General features: G+C 43.6%; 1 long non-coding RNA gene across 1 annotated transcript; it reads right to left on the reverse strand.

The window, feature by feature from the left end:
• Positions 1-691: 691 nt before the first annotated feature.
• Positions 692-20559, reverse strand: LOC140204598 (uncharacterized). The gene is made up of 3 exons (XR_011887681.1): positions 20477-20559; positions 18762-18846; positions 692-764 (listed from the first exon to the last, which is right to left on the reverse strand). It is a non-coding gene; the product is annotated as an uncharacterized lncRNA (long non-coding RNA).
• Between the last annotated feature and the right edge of the window lie 2367 nt (positions 20560-22926).

Below are 22926 nucleotides of genomic sequence, written 5' to 3' on the forward strand. Positions count from 1 at the left end.
AGGCTTCTCAGCTCCGTCTGATTTCCTCAAAAATCTTAAATGTGTGACGGTGCTTGCGGAAGTGATTGCCTCTCGGTGGTTTGTGTCTAATAAAGCTTTACAGGCCCTCGGCGGTTGTATCTCTCCAAGCTTCTTCGATGTGTAATATGAGATCGTTGCTGCCGGGTGATTTGCAGCCGTACCTGCCCGCAAGTGGGCAGAGGTTCGTGGTCTGTGTCGTGTCTTGGAGAGCAGAAGCAGCTTACATCAGCGATGCAGCGAGGGAGGCCGGCAAAAAAATGAGGTGAACAATGTGACGTAGGTACCTACGGCCTACACAATCAGCTACATATCTCCACATACACGTAAAGCTTGAGGGTGAGACAGTGAACCAATAATTGCTCATTAGAGGCCTTTTTTGCATTAGTCCCAGTGAATGTGAAGTCAAAGCTTCTCCAGCAACTGATTTATCATCCTATGAATGATTCACCGGAATCTGCCGAAAATCTGAGCACCACAGTAAAATGTGGCAGTGAGCGTGACACTGTCAGAGTGTTGGAGTTTGGAGCTCAGTTCTGGCATCTTCTGTAGGACATTTCACACGTTTTTCCTGCGAGCGCACGAGGTTCCGCTGGGGGCCCCGATTTCCTCTCACTGTTCAAAGGCGTTCTGGTTAGCAGGTTAATTGGTCATTGTAAATGACCCTGTGATTAGGCTAGGGTTAATAGGCGGGTTGCTGGGTGGTGTGGCTCGTTGGGCCAGAAGGTCTGTTCTGCACTTCATCTCTAAATAAAATAAGTAAGTAAATAAAGTTAATTAATCCTTGAAACTTTAATATTGCTTTGTTCATTATACCCCAACTTGCCTGCAACTGGTACTTCACAAAGGCGAGATCTACATTAATGCTGGTGTTTCAGTCTCAGAAATATCACAATCAAGATCGACTTGTTAACCTCCATTACCAAAAATGTTCTCATTGTCAGTAGTTCATAGCTCAAAGTTCAATATAAATTTCTTATCAAAGTACGTATATGTCACCATATGCTACCCTGAGATTCATTTTCTTGCGGGCATTCCCAGTAGAACAGAGAAGTACAATAGAATCAGCGAAAAGCTACACACAAAGACAAACAACCAATGTGCTAAAGAAGACAAACTGAGCGAATAAAAACATAAATAAGTAAATAAATAATACCGAGAACATGAGTCCTTGAAAGTGAGTCCATAGGTTGTGGAATCAGTTCAGAGTTGAGATGAATGAAGTTATGCTGCTTCAGAAGCCTGATAGTTGTGGGGTAATAACTGTTCCTGAGCTTGGTGATGTAGGACTTAAAACTCCTGTACCTCCCTACTGACAGCAGCATGGCCGAGAAGGTGGAACTCCTTGATGATGGATGCTGTTTTCTTGTGCCAGTGCTCCTTGTCGATGTGCTCAATGGGGGGGGGGGGAGGTTTTGCCTGTGGTGAACTGGCCTGTGCTTTGTTAGGCCTTTTCATTGCTGGGTATTGGTGCTTCCATATCAGTCCGTGACGTAACCAGCCAGGATTCTCTCCACTGGGCATCTATAGAGGTTTGTCAAAGGTTTAGATGACTTGCTGAATCTGTGTAAACTTTTAAGAAAGTAGGATGCTGTCTACTTAGTGATGCCGCTTACATGCTGACCCCAGGGCAGATCCTATGATGTGATAAAGCCAAGGAATTTTAAGTTACTGACTCTCTCCACCTCTGGTCCCCTGATGAGGATTGGCTGACGGACCTCCAGCTTCTTCCTATTTGTCACCACTTCTGATTTGATCAACACAGTGCTGTCGTCAGCAAATTTAAAAATGGCATTGGAGCTGTACTTCACACGGTGATAGGTATAAGGGAGCTAAGCACGTTACAGCATGTTATGCTCAGATCAGTTGCTGTGTTCCTCATATCGTGGAATTAATTACATTTCAATTATACTTCATTGGTTTGTAAAGTGCTTCAGGACTTCCTGAGATACATCAAATCCAAGTTCAAGATTATTGTCATTCAACCACGTACGTGTATACCACCAAACAAAGCAAAGTTCCTCCGGGCCAAGGTGCACAATGCAGTACACATAACTCACACACAACACATAAAGTAATATTACAGTAAATAAATTAACAAATAATAAAATATATTCCAGAAGATTGACAGTTAGCCTAAGGTGCATTTATGATACGAGATACAAAGTAAACAGCATAACACTGCTGGTGCTTCATAAGTGATGAGACCTGGGTGGCGGCAGGGAGCTCAGTAATCCCACAGCCTGGGGGAAGAAGTTGTTTCCCATCCGAGCAGTCCTTGTCCTAATGCTCTGGTACCTCCTGCCTGATGGATTGTTGGGCAGATGGGAAGGCTCATTGACAATGTTAAGGGCCCTGCATTAGCAGTGCTCCTGGTAAATATCTCTGATGGGTGGAAGAGAGACCCGAGTGATTCTCTCAGCAGTTCTCACAATCCTCTGTAGGGACTTGTGGTCACAAATTTTTGTCGGAGATTTGGCTGTTTCTATTTTGACCTTGTGATTTTCGGCTGAGTAACGGCCACAGTTTGGCTGAAAAGCTCCGGGTCTTCTCCAAGTATTTTTGTTTCTCTCCCTCATTCTCACACTTCCCTTCAGTACATGTTTACATTCGCCATTAGCTGCATTTTATCCATTCACATCATCGGTGTTACTTTCCCCGGTCCAAATCTGTTATATTAGATTATGAACACAAGCAGTCCTCCTTTATTGTCATTTAGTAATGCATGCATTAATAAATATTTCCTCCGGTGTGATATCACAAAACACAGGACAGACCAAGACTGAAAAAAACTAACAAAACCACATCATTATAACATATAGTTACAGTAGTGCAACAATACCATAACTTGATGAAGTCCATGAGCACAGTAAAAGTTCAAAGTCTCTCAAATGTCCCACATCTCACGCAGATGGGAGAAGGAAGAAAAACTCTCCCTGCCATACCCAACCACGGTCCGACTCTGAGTCATCCGAAAACTTCAAGCTCTGATCAGCTCTCCGACACCGAGTACTGAGCGCCATCTCTGTCCAAACAATTCGACCTCCATCTTGGTCGCCAACAGCGGGCAAAACCGGGGATTTTGAGGTCTTCCCTCCGAAAGATTCCTGACCGTGCAGTAATGACAGCAGCAAACGAGCGTTTCAGAAATTTTTCCAGATGTTCCTCTGTGCTTTCACGTCCATCTCCATCAAATCAGAATTGTCCATGGCCCCTATTTAATGGATACGATATCATTTTTCACCGACGGCTGAGCACGCGTGGCGTGCTGCTCTCTCTCCTCCCGCCGAGCTTTAACAGGGAACTGGATATAGCAAACATGTTTCACTCTATGCCAACTTAACTACGCATATCTGTGCTCACAATATTCTACAGATGTGCGGTGGAGAGCATCCTAACATGCTGCACCACTGTATGGTACAGAAACTGCATTGCGGCGGACAGGAAGGCTCTATTGCAGATCCTCAAAACTGCCCAACGTGTCACTGGCACTAGCCTACCCACCATCAAGGACATATATAGAGACAGGTGCCAGAAAAGGGCCAGTAACATCATGAAGGATCCCACCCAACCTGATCATGGACTGTTTGTCCCACTCCCATCAGGGAGAGGGCTACGTAGCATCTGCACTAGGACCACTAGACTCAAAAACAGTTACTTTCCCCAAGCAGTAAGGCTGATCAACACCTCCACCCGCTAACCCACCACTCCACACCCTCCACCACCATGATTTTATCATTTCCTGTCAGTCATTTTGTTTATAGACACTCCTGTGCCTAGCACCACGTTATGGACATACAACCAATGTATCTACCAAGTAAGCTATCTTATGTATTTATATACAGTATATAGTGATTTTTAAAAATCTTTTTCTGTGCTGCATGGGATCTGGAGTAACAATTATTTCATTATTCTTTACACTTGTGTGCTGTAAATGACATTAAATAACCTTAAATCCTGATTCCTGAATAATCTGCAGTCTCTCATGTCTCCAAATATACAAGAGACTGTGTTTAACTCAATGACTTGTGTTAAGTACCTTTCAGTACTGGAAATGTCATGAAATGATTTTGAATCCAACTAATCAAGTTAACTATTCAAAAATGTTTAGTCAGTTGTGGTCATGCTATGCTGGTGCTGGAAAGCATGACGACTCTTGTAGGCTGCTGCCACCCGCCTGCGCATCCTTGGACTGTATTGGGCATCGACGCGAGCATCACTTTTCACTGTATTGTTCAATGTTTTGATGTAACAAATAAAGCTAATCTTTAATATCTTTGAGATTAAGATTATCTGCAAGTTATGCTCCTATTGCTCAATTGAAGCTCTCATAACTAACTATATTTCCCACTAAACTTAGAAAATTAAGTTACAAGAGTCCCAGTGCAGAAGGGTCTTGACCTGAATCATCGACTGTCTGTTTATTTGTATTGGTGTACCATTGTCACATGGACTGAGGTGTAGAGAAAACCCGTCGTTCCATATATCATGCTGACAGATCATGCCATAATAATTACATCAAGACAGTAAAATAAAAGATAGAATGTTGCAGTTATGGACAAAGGAAAGTGCAAATAGACAAATAATATGCCAGGGCTATGATGAGGAAGGCAGGGAAATCAAGATTTGAAGATTTAGAGTACAAAAGGTCCGTTCAAGACTCTGCCATCACTGGGGCAGAAGCTGCCCTTGGATCGGGTGGTACATACTGGCAGCGATCAAGAGTGTTTGGGCTCCTGGTGGGACTGGAGACGTGTTGATAGTACTTTGGTCCCACACTCTTGAGGTTGGCCTGGCTCACATCTTTGACTATGGTTGAGTGATCTTGGCCTTTCCTCCTTGGAGCGACGGAGGATGAGAGGTGACCTGATAGGGGTGTGTAAGATGATGAGGGGCATTGATTGTGTGGATAGCCAGAGGCTTTTTCCCAGGGCCGAAATGGCTAGCATGTGAGGGCACAGTTTGAAGGTGCTTGGAAATAGGTACCGAGGGGATGTCAGAGATAAGTTTTTCACACAGAGAGCGGTGGGTGTGTGGAATGCACTGCCAGTGGTGGTGGTGGTGGAAGCGGATACAATAGGGTCTTTTAAGAGACTCTTAGATAGGTACATGGAGCTTAGAAAAATAGAGGGCTGTGCCGAAGGGAAATTCTAGACAGTTTCTAGAGTAGGTTACATGGTCGGCACAACATTGTGGGCCGAAGGGCCTGTAAGGTGTTGTAGATTTCTATGTCCTATGTTTCTATGATCGGCAATGCCTTAGAGACTCTGTTTCAAGGCTATTGATAAAGGATAGTTCATTGTTCAATCTTCACATCCACCTGGTATGGAAGGGTAAACTGCTGCTGGGAAAGCTGGAGTCAATTCCCAGCAGGGAGTATGGACAGCACTTCACCTTTAGATATTATGAGTTTGATAAGCAAGAACTTACTAACACCTCCACGTCTGAGCACCATGAGGAATTGATAAGAAAGCAGACCTCTCTGCCAGCTCCTGATCCACTGAGTTCGTCCAGCAATTCGATTTTTGCTTAAGACTCTAGCATCTGTAGTCTTTTGTGTCTCCTTTACAAATGTATTACCACACATTGATATAGTGAATACCAATAATATTGCTCCATTAAACCCACAAGATGCAGATTCAGTACATCCCAAAGAAGAAGAAGCATTCTAAAGAGAGGATGAGGCAACCACGGCTGACAAGGGGAATCAAATGCAATGTAAAAACAAAAGAGAGGGCATATAATAGAGCAAAAATGAGTGGGAAGGCAGAAGATTGGAAAACTTTTAAAAATAACAGAAAAACAGTAAGGAGAGAACAGATTAAATATGAAATCCAGCCAACAGTATAAAAGAGGGTACCAAAAATTATTTTCAGATATATGAAGAGTAAAAGAGAGGCAAGACTGGATATTGGATGACTGGAGAATGATGCTGGAGAGGTAGTATTGCGGGACAAAGAAATAGCAGATGAACTGAATAATTATTCTGCTTCATTCTTTCCTGTGGAAGACACCAACAGCATGCCAGAAATTTGACAGAATCGGGGGCGGAAGTGAGTGTAGTCACTATTACAAATGTACCGTGGAGAGCATTCTGACTGGCTGCATCACTGTCTGGTATGGGGGTGGGTGGGAGGGGGGCTACTGCACAAGATCAAAATAAATTGCAGAAACTTGTAAAATTAGTCAACTTTATCATGGGTTCTGTACTAGCCTCTGTAGTATCCAAGACATCTTCAAGGCATGGTGCCTTAGGAAGGTAGTGTCCATCATTAAGGATCTCCACCAACCAGGACACGCTCTCTTCTCGTTGTTACCGTCAGGAAGGAGGTACAGAAGCCTGAAGGCACACATTCAGCGACTCAGGAACAGCTTCTTCCCCTCTGCCATCCGATTTTTAAATGCACATTAAACCCATGGACACCACCTCACTAACTAATTTCTATATTTTTGCACAACCTATTTTAACTTAATTATTTAATAGACATATATATACCTAATGTAGCAGTGTTTTTTTGCTATATTTTTGTATCATTTCATTGTACTGCTGTTGCAAAATTAACAAACCTCATGACATATGCCAGTGACATTAAATCTGATTCTAGTTCTGATTATTACTAAGGAGGAAGCGCTTGGGAACCTGAAAAATCTGATGGTAGATACGTCACCTGGACCAGATGGACTAACTCCAGGGTTCTGAAAGCGGTAGCTGAAGAGTTTGTGGAGGCATTAGTAATGATCTTTCAATAATCACTAGATTATGGAATGGTTCCAGAGGACTGGAAATTTGCAAATGTCACTCCACTCTATAAATAGGGAAGGAGATAAAAGACAAGAAATAGTAAGCCAGTTAGCCTGATTTCATTGGTTGGAAAGATGTTGGAATCCATTATTAAGAGTGAGGTTTTGGGGACTGGGAAGCACATGATAAAATAGGCCAAAGTCAGCATAGTTTCCTTAAGGGAAAAATCTTGCCTGACAAATCTGTTGGAATTCGTTGAGGAAATAACAAGCAGGAAAGATAAGGGAGACCCAGTGAATGTTATTTGCCTGGATTTTCAGAGGCCTTTGATGAGGTGTCATACATGAGGCTGCTGAACAAGTTAAGAGCCCATGGTATTATAGTAAAGATAGAGGAGGCAGGAGGAAAAGAATGGCAATAAGGAGGGCCTTTTATGGTTGGCTGATGGTGACTAGTAGTATTTCGCAGGGTCGGTGTTGGGACCACTACTTTTCATGCTTTTGTTAATGATTTGGATGTCAGAATTGGTGGCTTTGTTGTCAAGTTTGCAGATGGTACAAAGATAGTTGGAAGAGCAGGTAGCGTTGCAGAAGGACTTACATTAGATAGATTGAGGGTCCAACAGAGTGATCAGCAGCACTGGGGCTCCACAGGGGACTGTCTTGTCTCCCTTTCTCTTCACCATTTACACCTCAGACTTCAACTACTGCACAGAGTCTTGTCATCTTCAGAAGTTTTCTGATGACTCTGCCATAGATGGATGTATCAGCAGGGGAGATGAGGCTGAATACAGGGCTACGGTAGGAAATTTTGTCACATGGTGTGAGCAGAATTATCTGCAGCTTAATGTGAAAAAGACTCAAGAGCTGGTGGTAGACCTGAGGAGAGCTAAGGCACCGGTGACCCCTGTTTCCATCCAGGGGGTCAGTGTGGACATGGTGGAGGATTACAAATACCTGGGGATATGAATTGACAATAAACTGGACTGGTCAAAGAACACTGAGACTGTCTACAAGAAGGGTCAGAGCCGTCTCTATTTCCTGAGGAGACTGAGGTCCTTTAACATCTGCCAGACGATGCTGAGCATGTTCTACGAGTCTGTGGTGGCCAGTGCTATCATATTTGCTGTTGTGTGCTGGGGCAGCAGGCTGAGGGTAGCAGACACCAACAGAATCAACAAACTCATTGGTAAGGCCAGTGATGTTGTGGGGATGGAACTGGACTCTCTGACGGTGGTGTCTGAAAAGAGGATGCTGTCCAAGTTGCATGCCATCTTGGACAATGTCTCCCATCCACTACATAATGTACTGGTTGGGCACAGTACATTCAGCCAGAGACTCATTCCACCAAGATGCAACACAAAGTGTCATAGGAAGTCATTCCTGCCTGTGGCCATCAAACTTTACAATTCCTCCCTTGGAGGGTCAGACACCTGAGCCAATAGGCTGGTCCTGGACTTATTTCCTGGCATAATTTACATATTACTATTTAATTATTTATGGTGAAACTGTAACGGAGACCAATTTCCCTCGGGATCAATAAAGTTTGACTATGACTATGATTGGGACAGTAGTCAAAGAAGTGGTAGATGGAATAAGGCGTAGGGAAGTGTATGGTCATGCACTTAGGTAGATGGAGTAAAGGTATTGACTATTTTCTAAATGGGGAGGGCCAAATTCAGAAATTGGAGGTGCAAAGAGAATGTGAAGTCCTACTGCAGGATACACTAAAGGTTAACCTGCATATTGAGTCAGTAGTAAAGAAGGCAAATGCAATGTTAACCTTCATTTCCAGAGGAATAAAACATAAAAGCAAGGATATAATGCTGAGGCCATAGAAGGCATTGATCAGACCACATTGAACAAGAGCTGCTGTTCTCAGACTCCTGAAAGAGGGGGGACAATTACTGTTGTGCAAAGCTTGTCTGGGCATGATGTCTTCTTGATCAATTAGCCCACGAATACCACCCAGGTACACAATAAGAAAGGGACAGCTACTGTGATACTCACACCCATAGAGAATGCATTGCCTAAAGCTATAACACATATAAATATACATTCAGTCAGAAAAGTCCCTAATGGGTCAATTACCTTCCATAAGAATGTGCTTGGATCGAGTGTGGATATTTGAGTATCGCTTCTCAGTGTGAAAATCAGTTTATTTTCATACTTTTCTACTTAAATAATTTATTGCCAAACAGGTCAGGCACCTCAAGACTTCTGGTATTTTTGAACAGAAGCCATGACTATTATCTCACAAGTAATCTTTTAAACTTTTAAACGGTAGATTCTGCACCTTGCCTCTGATATAAATTCTCGGGCAATTTTAACAGCATTGCAAGAGCACTTGCAAATACCAGGATCAGAATGAACGTCAAGAAAACAATGGCCTAAATTGGAACGCTTTCCATTTCTGTGTCGCCTATGCAATCAAACAGTTTCTTGATATCAAAAGAATAATGCTGCTAATTAAATCAAGGAAGCCACCTTTTTGCTCTTTGGAGCAAATGAAATAGGCTCTTCAAAGTTTGTGACATGAACCATTTGCAAAATACACCCACACAAAAATTCCTGCCACTCAGGCATCATTAGCATCCAATTAGAACCTATAATTACAATTATTTTTTTTTAATTTTGAGCTTCTTGATAAAGTCCTGAAATATTCAATTAACCTTGAATGCTAATATACCCTGACACCAATAACCAATGGAGACGATGCTACGCAGGAGCCTGTTTGCAAATGTCAACCCTCAACGCTCTGAGCTCAAAGCGCAGAATCCGAAGGAAAGCTAATTAAACCACACCCATTGTTCATCATCCCAACCGCTAAAACACCATTGTGTTATTACTAATAAAGTTGCCCAGGAATAATTAGAAGGTTAATTTCTTATGCCGCCTGGGTATATCAAGTTGAGCTCAGGGCAGATAGTGTTTATTTTCTCATTCCTATACAACTCCATTTAATCAAAACCATTGACCTGGAACGTTAACTGTTTTTCTCTCCACAAATGGGAACAACTCCACCGGTAAGTTTCTTTCCAAGTCACATGTCCCTCTTCCTGGGGATACATTCAGTGGCCACTTTGTTAGGTACACGAAGTAGCTAATGAAGTGGCCACCGAGCATATTTATCAATGTTCATGGACTTCTGCTGCTTTAGCCCATCCACCTCAAGGTTTGACTTGTTGTACATTTGGAGGTGCTCATCTGCACACCGCTGTGGTTATTTGAGTTACTGTCGCCTTCCTGTCAGCTTGAACCAGTCTGGCCGTTCTCCTCCGACCTCTCTCATCTATAAGGCACCTTAGCTCACTGGATGTTTTTTTTTTGTTTCTCGCACCGCTCTCTGTAACCTCTAGAAATGCCGTGCATGAAAATCCCAGGAGATCAGCAGTTTCTGAGATACTCAAACAACCCCATCTGGCACCAACAGTCATCCCACAGTCAAAGTCCCTTAGATCACATTTCTTCCCCATTCTGATGTTTAGTCTGAACAACAGCTGAACTTCTTGACCATGTCTGCATGCTTTTATGCATTGAGTTGCTCCCACATGATACGCCGATTAGATATTTGCATTAACAAGCAAGTGTACAGGTGTACCTCAAAGTAGCCATTGAGTGTATATCGCTGTTCTTTCATTGTTGTTCTAGCACTTGCCAAGCAATAAGGCCCGGGTTGCGCTGTTACCATGGAGACAGCAGGGTTCCAATGTCTCTAGCCACCATCTTTCGCAGGTAATGGGCAGTCCATAACAAGCTTGTTATCGATGTTTGCCCTCCTATGATTGAGTTCATTTTTGCATTTTTTAATTTTATTTTAGATCCTGAATAATATCCTGGTTTTGTATAGCCATGGGGGAGAAAAAAAATTCCTTTATTGCCTGGGCTTTTTGATATTGTTCAATGTCATCAGACGTGCAGAAGTAGATGTTGTATTGGTGAATGAGGTAGGTACAATGACAGGTTGCATGCTGGTCTGTGGTAGTCTTGCCATTTTGGAGGCTGACTTAATGCCGCGTTATAATCTTATACAGCTGAACGCGTTTAGTTCTGTTAAAACAATAAGCAACTACTTTCAGGCTATTCACTTGTTGGCTTTAACTGGTTGTAATTTTGATTCTTAAATTGTTTCGTGCTTTGTAGAGTTCCTTGAAGTTATTCAAGTCTGTGGGGTATCGGATAGCTTAAAGGTGTCTTAAACCAACTAATCTGAAAGATCGGTCTGTTAGCTGACCTCTCTCTTGAAGCCTGCCAGATGTAAATGGAAAGCTCCCTGCAGACAATCAGCTTGTGCTCCTCCCTCTCCTCCCCACCTACTTATTCTAGCTTTCCCCTGCTTCCTTTCCAGTCTTGATGAAGGGTCTCGGCCCGAAATGCCAACTATTTATTCCTCTCCATAGATGCTGCCCGACCTGCTGTGTGTGTCGCTCTGGGCAGACAACCTGCTGGATAATGAGTGGGAGGACCGTGATAAACAGGGTACTCAGGAAGAAGTTTGGCATGAACCTTAGCAGGAAGCAGTCTATGTTGTAGGAAGGAAGTCCTGTTGAGATGTGCGCCTCTTGTACCTACAGGGCAAGGAGTGCATTGCCTGTCAAAACGGTTGTGGCCATGAACCTCAACAGATTGAGCTCTGTCCAAGATAGAGGCGGAACCAGTAGCAACACCTTACAGTTTGTAATCCATTGTTGGCTAAGTCAAAGTTAGTCATCTTGTCTTAGAACAAAAGGCACAGAACAGTACAGCACAGGACAGGCCATTTGGCCTACACTTGTGCCTATAATTTAAACTAAATGTCCTCCTCCTGTGTATCATCCATATCGATCCATAACCATGTGTCTATCTAAAAGCCTTTTAAACTTTAACAAGCTGCCTAATCTACAACTTTCTGCATAAAAAACCTGCTTCACACGTCGCCTTTAAACATAACCCCTCTAACCTTAAAAACATGTCCTCCGGTGTTTGACATATCTATCCTGGGGAGAAGGTTCTGACCTTCTACCCTATTTATGCTTCTCATAGTTTTACAAACCTCCTTCAAGTCTCTCCTCAGCTTCTGGCCCTCTAGAGGTGTCATGTTGGCTTTTTTGCCAGTCAGTCATTGATTGGTCCGTTTAAAGGATGCGCTCGCTTTTTCCCATTGGTTGCTTTGCACGCCACGGTGCCGGTTTCTGGTTCCGGGAACCTTGCGGGTAGAAGAGTAGCGTGTGCAAGAGACTCAGCTTCTCTCCTTTGTCTCCAGGGGCCGCTTCAATCTGAGGTCATGACCAGCACTGCAGACGTAGACAGACCCCCTGTGTTTGTTTAGCTAAGTATTAATTTGTAGCATGCTTAGTTGCTCATTTATAATGTGGGGAGATTTAATACAGTTAAGTTAAAGGGTGACTGAATGTTGAGTATTGTAGTTTGTTGTTGTTTATGTGTGCTGTTGTTTAGCTAGATGCCCGGTTTATGTGTTTCACTGTTCATTTATAAATACTTAGTTAATATGCCCATTCACAATGTGTCTTCTGTTTCTCTCATTGGATCCTCGAATCTGTCTCCACTTTACAAAGGAGAACAACCCACACTTGTCCAAGCTTTGCTTATAGGTGAAACCCTCTAATCCAGGCAGCATCTCCACAGTCTCCATATCCTTCCTATATCAGAGGACCAGAAATGCACACAATACTCCAAATATAGTCAGACTAAACTTTTACAGAGCTGCAGCATGGCCTCCTTACTCTAATGCTTGGCACCACTATCTGTAAAGGAAATTTTGCCAACACCTTCTTTACCACCTTTCCCACTTGTGTAGCCACTTTGGACTGGGCCCCAAGGTCCTTCTGTACCTCAGTGATATTGAGGGGTCTGCCATTAACCACATACTTTTTCCTTTTTTTATATACTTTATACTTTATTGTCGCCAAACAATTGATACTAGAACGTACAATCATCACAGCGATATTTGATTCTGCGCTTCCCACTCCCTGGATTACAAATCAATAGTAAATATTAAAAATTTAAATTATAAATCATAAATAGAAAATAGAAAAATGGAAAGTAAGGTAGTGCAAAAAAACCCAGAGGCAGGTCCGGATATTTGTTTACCAACTTTTTTTACCAACCAAAGTGCCATACCTCACACTTCTATCTGTCACTTCTCTTCCCATATCTATAAATGATTTAAATCCTGCTATGTTCTTTGATAGTCCTTTACACTGCCCACAACTCCAGCAACCTTGGTGTCATCCGCAGCCATGTCATTGCATCTTCTCAGTGACATGTGTTACTCGGTTGTGAACAGCAGGATAAGCTCTTGAGAATTTATAGACTTCCATGTGGCACAGGATCCCATTGACAATGTGCAGAGCCCTAGAGAGGACATGATGGCATTGAAGTGGGTCCAGAGGAGGTTCACAAGAAGGATCCTGGGAATGATAGGGTTAATGTATGAGGAGCATTTGACGGCTCTGGCCCTATACTTGTTGGACTTCAGAAGAATTTGGTGGGGTGATCTCATCGAAACCTATCAAATATTGAAGGGCCTAAATAGAGTGGACAAGCAGAGGATACTTCCAATAATTGGGAAGTCATTAACCAGAGGGCACAGCCCCAGAATACAAGGATGTCTCTTTTGAACAGAGATGAGGAGGAATAACCTTTAGCCAGAGTGTGGTGAATTTGTGGAATTTGTTCCCACAGATGGCTGTGGAGGCCAAGTCATTTGGTATATTTAAAGTGGAGGTTGATAGTTTCCTGATTAGTAAGGGCATCAAAGTTAATGGGGGGGAAGTGGGAGAATGGGATTGAGAGGGATAATAAATCAGCCATGATACAATGGCAGAGTAGACTTGATGGGCCAAGTGGCTTGACTATGCTCCTATGTCTTATGATCTTATCTGTCAAGATTTCATTGCTTGGTGTGTGACTATAAACGTGGATCACAGAGGACAATACCAAGTGTCTTGATGCCTTGGTCTCCTGTATTTAGATCACCATAGCAAGCATACCAGGCAATCAGGAATACCTGCTGGACAAATAACTTATGACACTGATCCACTATATGCAGCATGTAGACAGTGGTCTCTACATGGTGCCACACAAAATAGAGTAGAGCAGACACTTAGCAAGTTGGGACAAAATGGCAGCTGTCTTTGGTAATACAGTAATTGATGGGACAAACACTACGATTCTTTAGTGGCCTGCTGTTTGATACACGACATCTGGGTGTCAACATCTCCAAAGATCTGTCCTGGGCCCAACACACTGATGTAATTACAAGGAAGCATGCCATCGGCTATATGTGATGAACAGTTCGAGGAGAGTTGGTATGTCATCAAAGACTCTAGTAAATTTTTGCGGACGTACCATAGAGAGCATTCTGACGGGTTGCATCACTGTCTGCTATGGAAGCTCCAATCTGCAGGATCAGAAGAAGATGCAGAGAGTTGTAAACCCCACCAGCTCCATCATGAGCACTAGCCTCCACACCATCAATGACGTCTTCAAAAGGTGATGTCTCAAGACTGGCATCCTTCACTAAGAACACTGACCACTCAGGACATGCCCTTTTTTCATTGCCAACATCAGGGAGGAGGTATAGAAGCCTGAAGACACACAATCAATGTTTTAGAAATGGCTTCTTCCTCTTTGCCATCAGATTTCTAAATGGATCATAAAGCTATGATGTTGTGGCCATTACAGAGACCTGGATGGCTCAGGGGCAGGAATGGCTACTTCGAGTGCCAGGCTTTAGAAAGGACAGGGAGGGAGACAAGAGAGGTGGGGGCGTGGCACTGTTGATCAGAGATAGTATCACGGCTGCAGAAAAGGAGGAAGTCATGGAGGGATTGTCTATGGAGTCTCTGTGGTGGAAGGTAGGAACAGGAAGGGATCAATAACTCTACAGGGTGTTTTTTATAGACCACCCAATAAGAACAGGGACATCGAGGAGCAGGTAGGGAGACAGATTCTGGAAAGGTGTAATAATAAAGGGTTGGCGTAGTGGGAGATTTTAATTTCCCAAATATCAATTGGGATCTTCCTAGAGCAAGGGGTTTAGATGGGGTGGAATTTGTTAGGTGTGTTCAGGTAGGTTTCTTGACACAGTATGCAGATAAGCCTATAAGAGGAGAGGCTGTACTTGATCTGGTATTGGGAAATGAACCTGGTCAGGTGTCAGATCTCTCAGTAGGAGAGCATTTTGATCATAATTCTATCTCCTTTACCATAGCATTGGAGAAGGATAGGAACAGACAAGTTAGGAAAGTGTTTAATTGGAGTATGGGGAAATACGAGGCTATCAGGCAGGAACTTGGAAGCATAAATTTGGAACAGATGTTCTCAGGGAAAAGTACAGAAGAAATGTGGCAAATGTTCAGGGGATATCTGCGTGGAGTTCTGCATAGGTACTTTCCAATCAGACAGGGAAAGGATGGTAGGGTACAGGAACCATGGTGTACAAAGTCTGTTGTAAATTTAGTCAAGAAGAAAAGAAGAGCTTATGAAAGGTTCAAAAAACTGGGTCATGGTAGAGATCTAAAAGATCTAGAGGAGGAGGGGAAAATGGTGACGTGACGCAGCGCGCGCTGCCACTTCGGTGGTGATGTCTGTTATTTGTCAAGTAGGGGACCGTACACAATTCTGATTTGATGGAGACAGATGTGAGAGTACGGAGGAACATCTGGAGAAACCTCTGAAGTGTCCGCTTTGCTGCCGCTGTTACTGTGTGGTCCGGAATCTCCGGAGGAGAAGGCCCCGAATCCTCGGCTTTGCTTGCTTCGGCGGCCGGGACGAGGTCGAAGGCGCTCAGCAGAGGATGGCGCTCGGGAGGCTGTATCGGAGGGGCTGGTCAAAGGTTCGAAGCTTTCGGATGGACGGACTCAATGTCGGCTGTGGTTGGGTGCTTCCAATGCATCGGCAGTTGTCGGTGCCTGGAGGTTTATGGCAGGGAGTTTCTTCCTTTTGCCACCTGCTGTCGGGGACTTGGGAGTCGATCAACTTAGGATTTTGAGACTTTTTTTTTACCGTGCCCATGGTCTGTTCTTTATCACATTATGGTATTGCTTTGCACTGCTGTAACTATATGTTATAATTATGTGGTTCTGTCAGTGTTAGTCTTTGGTTTGTCCTGTTTTTCTGTGATATCACTCTGGAGGAACATTGTATCATTTCTTAATGCATGCATGCATTTCTGAATGACAATAAACCAGGACTGAGTGTTCTCATAATCTAATCTACAAATGGTTTAATTATAAGGCCAGCAGAATGGAGTTTAAGAATGAAATTAGGAGAGCCAGAAGGGGCCTTGGCAGACAGGATTAGGGAAAACCCCAAGGCATTCTACAAGTATGTGAATAGCAAGAGGATAAGACGTGAGAGAATAGGATCAATCAAGTGTGACAGTAGAAAAGTGTGTGTGGAACTGGAGGAGAGAGCGGAGGTACTTAATGAATAACGGAAACTGGAGTATACTAAGGAAACCCACATGGTCATTGGGAAGGTGTACAAACTCTTTACAGACAGTTGCGAGAAATGAACCACAATTGCTGGCACTGTGGAGTGTTACATGACTGTTACATCACCACATCACCCTTCCACCAGTGACTAGCTCCATTCCAGCTACAGCAGATTTGAAAGGGAAAAGGGCCAGAAATTAGGAGATATTCTGAATTCTTACAATACTGAGCATTATCTACCCCCAGAGGCCACTTTATCAAGTACATCTGTACAACTGCTCGTTAGTGCAAATATCCAATCAACCAATCATGTGGCAGCAACTCAATATATACAAGCATGCAGACATGGTCAAGAGATTCAGTTGTTGTTCAGATCAAACATCATAATAGGGAAGAATTGTGATCTAAGTGACTTTGACCATGGAATGATTGTTGGTGCCAAATGGGGTGCTTTGAGAATTTTAGAAACTGCTGATCTCCTGGGATTTTCATGCACAACAGTCTCTAGAGTTTACAGAGAATGGTGTGAAAAACACAAAAAGAAATCCAGTGAGTGGCAGTTCAGTGGAAGAAAACATCAGAGGAAAGAGGAAAATGGCCAAAGGTCAGAGGAAAATGGCCAAATTGGTTCAAGCTGACAGGAAGGAGAGGGTAAGTCAAATAACCACCTGTTACAACAGAGGTGTGCAGAAGAACATCTCCGAATGCACAACACGTCAAACCTTGAAGTGGATGGGATACAGCAGCAGATGACCATGAACATATGCTCAAGGTCACTCTACTAGATACCTAATAAAGTGGCCATTGAATGTACATTTTAGATTTTTGAATGTACATTTTAGATTTAAGATATGCAGTATGCCTTTCTATTGTCTTGAATATCAGAACGGACAGAGTGATGAAAGGTTAATTGCCCATTTCCCTCCACAAATGGGGCCTGATCCACTGAGTTCCTTTGGCAGTTTTTCTTTTTAAATTCAGATTCCAACCTCTGCATTCTCTTGTGTACCTGAGCAATGCACACAAAGTGCTGGAGGAACTCAGCAGGTCAGGCAGCAACTTTGGAGAGGAATAAGCAGTCAACATTTTGGGTCATCAGGGCTGGAAAGGAAGGGGTCAGAAGCCAGAATAAGAAGGTGGGGGGAGGGGAAGGACCACAAGCTGACCGGTGGTAGGGGAGACCAGCTGAAGGGGTAGGTGAGTGGCTGGGGGAGGGGAATGACGAAGGTGGGAGGTGAAAGGTGAAGGGCTGAAGAAGAAGGAATTTGATAGGTGAAGAGAGTGGATGACAGGAGAAAGGGAAGGAGGAGGGGCATCAGATGGAGCTGATGGGCGGATGAGGAAAAGTGAAAATGCTTTTTCCTTGTAGTTTCTGGCTGTTCCAGTTGAACAGTGGACTATGAGATGGGTGTGTATGGCTAGAACAATCCCTAGATTGTGAGGCGCGTGACAGGTCTTAGGTTGGTGGTGTTGTGGATGGTGTAGGACATCTCAGGTTACAACAGGTCATTGACGAGATGTAGAGCTGGCCTGAGACATGGCAGATGGAGCTCAATCCACAAAAGTATGAAGCGATCCACTTTGGAGGTCAAACTTGAAGGCAAAATACAGGGGCAAAGGCAGGATTCTTGGGCAGCGTGGAGGAAAAGATGGATCTTGAGGTTAACGTCCATAGATCCCTCAACGTTGCAGACTCATTGGCTTTTTTGAAGAAGACACAAAACAAGATGAATGAAGGTAGAGAAGTTATTGTGGTGTTTGTGGATTTAATAAGGTCTTTGACAAGGTTCCCCACAGTAGGCTGTTCTGGAAAGTCAGGCAGCATGAGATCCAAAGAAACCTGGCTGTGTGGATTCGGAATTGGCTTGCCCGCAGAAAGCAGAGGGTGGCAGCAGAAGCCCGTGACTGGTAGTATTCCGCAGAGATCTATTCTGGGACCCTTGCTCTTTGTGATTTTTATAAGTGACTTCGACAAGAAAGTAATGTTGTACTAGGAGGTCTGCAGATGTCGCAAAGGTGGGTGGTGCTGTGCATAGTGCAGAAGGCTGTCGTAGGTTACAGTGGGACATTGACAGGATGCAGAGCTGGGCTGAGAAGTGGCAGATGGTGATAAATACGGGACAGTGGGAAGTGATTCACTTTGGAAGGTCCAACCTGAAGGCAGAGGGACAAGGTTAACTCAAACACCTGCAGCATCTGGTATCTGGCTCCTGGCTTTGGCCTGCACTGCCATCCATTTACACGGCTTGCGGTTACCTGCTCTAGCCTCCTGCAAGCCTATGAATGAAGATAATGTCACCTTCCCTTCACTTTCTCCACCATTTGGTGGGTCTACGCTCCCTACATTTTGCCACCTCTATCCCAGTCAATGCCTCGGGCCCTTGGATGGAAACTCCGCCCTCCCCCTTTCCCTTTAAGAGAAGCAATCTGGCTTAAAGCACCGTGGGCAAGCTGGAGCAGTGCTAACCGCTCACCATGTCAGTCTCTCATTGAGAGGTGCAATGTGATTAGCACTGGCCGCTTGCAGCAGTTATGGTTATTATCGGGCCGCATGCTGCTTGCCTCTGAGATAAAGGAGGTGCCTTACTCCCACATCACCGTCCATGTGCCTGGTTTCTGGTGCTGGTGACTTAAAGCCTCTTTGTTTCTGTGCAGAAAAAAACACATACATTCTTTTTCCAGCATTCCATACTGTGCATTGAATTATTGCCTGCTGCCTTTAATTAAGTGCGTATCGTTAGCCCAAAATGAAATAAGGCCAAGCACACTTAGTTAAATAAGAGCAGCCTTAGCTCTGTAATCTCTGAATAATACATTTGAACATGTGCACACTCTGATGTTACCTTGGCACCCAGACTGGTTCCAAATCAGTTGTCAGGAATCCTAAACAACAATCCTGTCGATTTCTAACTTGCTTGGTTTCAATGTGTCTTGTGGCGTCTATTTTGGATAAGACTAGATGAGGGTATAGTCAGTATTGTGGGTGAATTTTTACCCCTATTTGGCCATTATCTCTTCTTCGGCTGACTGGTGCTACCTTGGGCAAGGAGATTAGCATCTTTGTTTCCTGGAGTATCTACCAGTAATTTCAGAATCCAGAAGCATGGACAAATCTAAGCATAGGAATTTAATTATTAACATTTGTAAACAAAAGTACAAGGGGGATAGACAGGGTAAAGATAAGTGGGCTTTTTTTCACTGAGATTGGGTGAGACTAGAACTTGAAGTCATGGGTTAAGGGTGAAAGATGAAATGCTAAAGAAGAACATGAGGGGGAACTTCACAAACAAGAGGAAGTCTGCAGATGCTGGAAATCCAAGCAACACACACAAAATGCTGGAGGAACTCAGCAGGCCAGGCAGCATCTATGGGAAAAAGTACAGGACCTGCCGAACGATCTCGGCCTGAAACATCGACACGATTTTTTTCCATAGATACTGCCTGGCCTGCTGAGTTCCCCTAGCATCTTGTGTGTGATGAGGGGGAGCTTCTTCTCTCAGGGTGGTGAGAGTGTGACACGAGCTGCCAGCAGAAGTGGTGGATGCTGATTCCATTGGAATATCTAAGAGAAGTTTGGATAAATCCATGGATGGGAGGGGTACGGAGGGCAATGGTCCAGGTGCAGGTTGTTGCAATCAGGCGGAGTAAGTTTGGCATGGACTGGATCAGCCTAAGGCCCTGTTTCTGTGCTATGACCCTATGATGCTGTGACTCTATACCTACAGTGAATAAATAAACGAGAAAAACATTCCCACTGCTCAGCAACAGTGATTGTAAAACTCCAAGTTAATATTTAAATCTTCAAATGGCTGATTAATGCCTGTAGGTAAGGATGTCATTACTGAAAACCCATCCCGTTCACCAATACTGTAGGTGGCACAGTAGTGTAGCAGTTAGGGTAGTGTTTTATAGTGCCTGCTGTATGATCAGGTTTCAATTCCCGCTGCTCTCTGTAAGGTGTTTGTATATACTCCCTGTGAGCACGTCCATTTCCTTCGGTCTCCTCCCACATTACAAGTTAGGTTAGTTAGTTGTGGGCATGCTACCTCCAGTGTATTTCCATACTTCTGTGTTAGATCTTAGCACAAGTAGCATATTTCACTGTATGTTTTGATTAACATATGACAAATAAATCTAATCTTTTTAAAAAGACTATCCTTCAGTGAGAAAGCCAAGGAATTTCATCAACATCATCATTAATGTGCTGTGTCGTACGACACAGGTAACCATGGAGACCATGATTGCTCTTGGCACATTTTTCTGCAGAAATGTTTTACCTTTGCCTTCTTCTGGGCAGTGTCTTTACAAGACGGCAGCCATTATCAATACTCCTCAGAGACAGTCCGCCTGGCGTCGGTGGTCACATAACCAGGACTTGTGATATGCACCAGCTGCTCATACGACCATCCACCACCTGCTCCCGAGACTTCACGTGACCCTGATCGGAGAGGGAGGTGGGGGGGAGGAAGCCGTTGGGGGGGGGGGGTCTAAGCAGGTGCTACACCTTGGCCAAGGGTGACCTGCAAGCCGGCAGAGGGAAGGAGCGCCTTACACCTCCTTTGGTAGGGACATACCTCCAAACAGCAACCACAATTTATTGTTGAATTATTAAAATTATTGTGAGTAAAAGTGGAGAATTTTAGGATGATGTAGTTGCCTAGTGGTTAGCACAACACTTTACAGTACCAGTGACCTGGGTTCAATTCCCACCACTAAGGTTCAATTCAAACCCCGTAAGGGGTTTCTACGTTCTCTCTGTGACTGCATGGGTTTCCTCCAGATGCTCCAGTTTCCTCCCACAGTCCAAAGATGTAGTGGTTGGTAGGTTAATTGGTCATTGTAAATTGTCCTGTGATTAGGCTAGGGTTAAATTGTCGGATTGCTGGGCAGTGCAGCTTGATAAAGAAAGAAAGAAAGAACTAGTGAAGTTAGTGAAACTGTAAGTTGATGATTTCCAACAGCCTGGTCATCTAACTTACAGAGTTTTGGAGGTGTTGGTATAGACACAGTGGGTGTATCAGTCAACATCTTTCAAAATTCTACATATTCCCTGAAGAGTCTCCACCCAAAGCACCAAGAGTCCATTTTCTTCCATTGACTCAGAGTTCCTCCAGTGTTTGGATGTTGCTCTGGATTCCAGCATCTGCATTGTCTTTTATCTTCTATAGATTCCAGAATGCCTCCTGTAAATACGAGAACAGCAGACGTAACACCGACATCTTAGAAATGAGGGAAAAAAGAAAGTGGGAAACTACTGAGCTGTTACTTTAAACATGCGTAACAACATTGTGTGCAGAAGAAGATCTCTGAATGCACAATCCGTTGAACCTTGAAATGAATGGGCTACAGCAGCAGAAGGCCACAAACTACATTCAATGACCACTCTATTGGTATGGGAGATATCAAATAAAATGGCCACTGAGTGTTCATTTTGGATTTAAGATATGCAGTATGCCTTGAATAACAGAAATGACAGTGATGAAAGGTTTCAACCTGAAATGTTGATTGTTCTTTTCCTTCCACAAAGGCTGGCATCTATAATGGAAAGTGTAATGACAGAGCAATATGGAAAAGAATAATAATGTTTATTGGTTTGGACATTGAGTACAAGCATGGGGAAATTATGTCACAGTTGTATAAAACTTTGGTTAGACTACTTTTGGAGGATTGTGTACAGCTCTGGTTGCTGCGTAACAGGAGGGATGTGGAGGATTTGGGGACGGTGTAGAAGAGGTTCACCAGGATGTTGCCTGGATTAGAGAGTTTTAGCTATAAGGAAAGGTTGGACAAACTTGAATTGTTTTCTCTGGAGTGCTGGAGGTTGAGGGGCCTAATTGATGTATATAAGAATGATGAGAGGCATAGGTAGAACATATAAGATCATAACTAGGCCATTTGGTCCATCGAGTCTGCTTTGCCATTTCATTATGGCTGATTCGTTTCCCTCTTCTGCCTTCTCTCTGTAAGCTTTCATGACCCGGCTTATCAAGGATCTATTAACTCTGCCTTAAATCCACCCAGTGATCTGGTCTGCAGAGCTGCCTGAGGCAATGAATTCCACAGATTCACCACTCTCTGGCTAAAGAAATTCCTCCACATCTCTATTCCAAATGGATGTCCCTCTATTCTGAGGCTGTGCCCTCTGGTCCTAGATTCCCCCACCATAGGAAACATCCTCTCCACATCAACTCTATCTAGGCCTTTCAACATTCGAAAGGTTTCAATGAGATCCTTTCTCATTCTTCTAAACTCTAGCGAGTACAGGCCCAGAGCCATCAAACGCTCCTCATATGATAAACCTTTCAATTCTGGAATCATTTTCATCAGCCTCCTTTGAACTCTTCCCAATGTCAGCACATCCTTGCCCCTCAGATTTTTGAATTCTCTCCCTGATTAGTAGAAAATCAATGCCTTTATTCCTTCTACTGAAGTAATCAATGCCTTTATTCCTTCCATACACTTCCCCTACACTGTATTCTACCTGCCACTTCTTTCCCCTTCTCCCAATCCCAGGTCCTTCTGCAGGCTCCCTGCTTCCTCAATGCTACTTGTCACTCAACCTATCGCCTGTAAACTCAGCCACAAAGCCATCAATTCCATCATCCAAATTATTATGGTCAGAGACTTCTTCCCAAAGTGGAACATCAAATACCAGAGAGCATAGAATTAAAGTACAATGAGGAATGTTAAAGGAGATTTATGTGGTATTATTTTTGCACAGAGTGTG

This window comes from Mobula birostris, chromosome 10 (genome assembly GCF_030028105.1).
Source record: "Mobula birostris isolate sMobBir1 chromosome 10, sMobBir1.hap1, whole genome shotgun sequence".
Classification (NCBI taxonomy): domain Eukaryota; kingdom Metazoa; phylum Chordata; class Chondrichthyes; order Myliobatiformes; family Myliobatidae; genus Mobula; species Mobula birostris.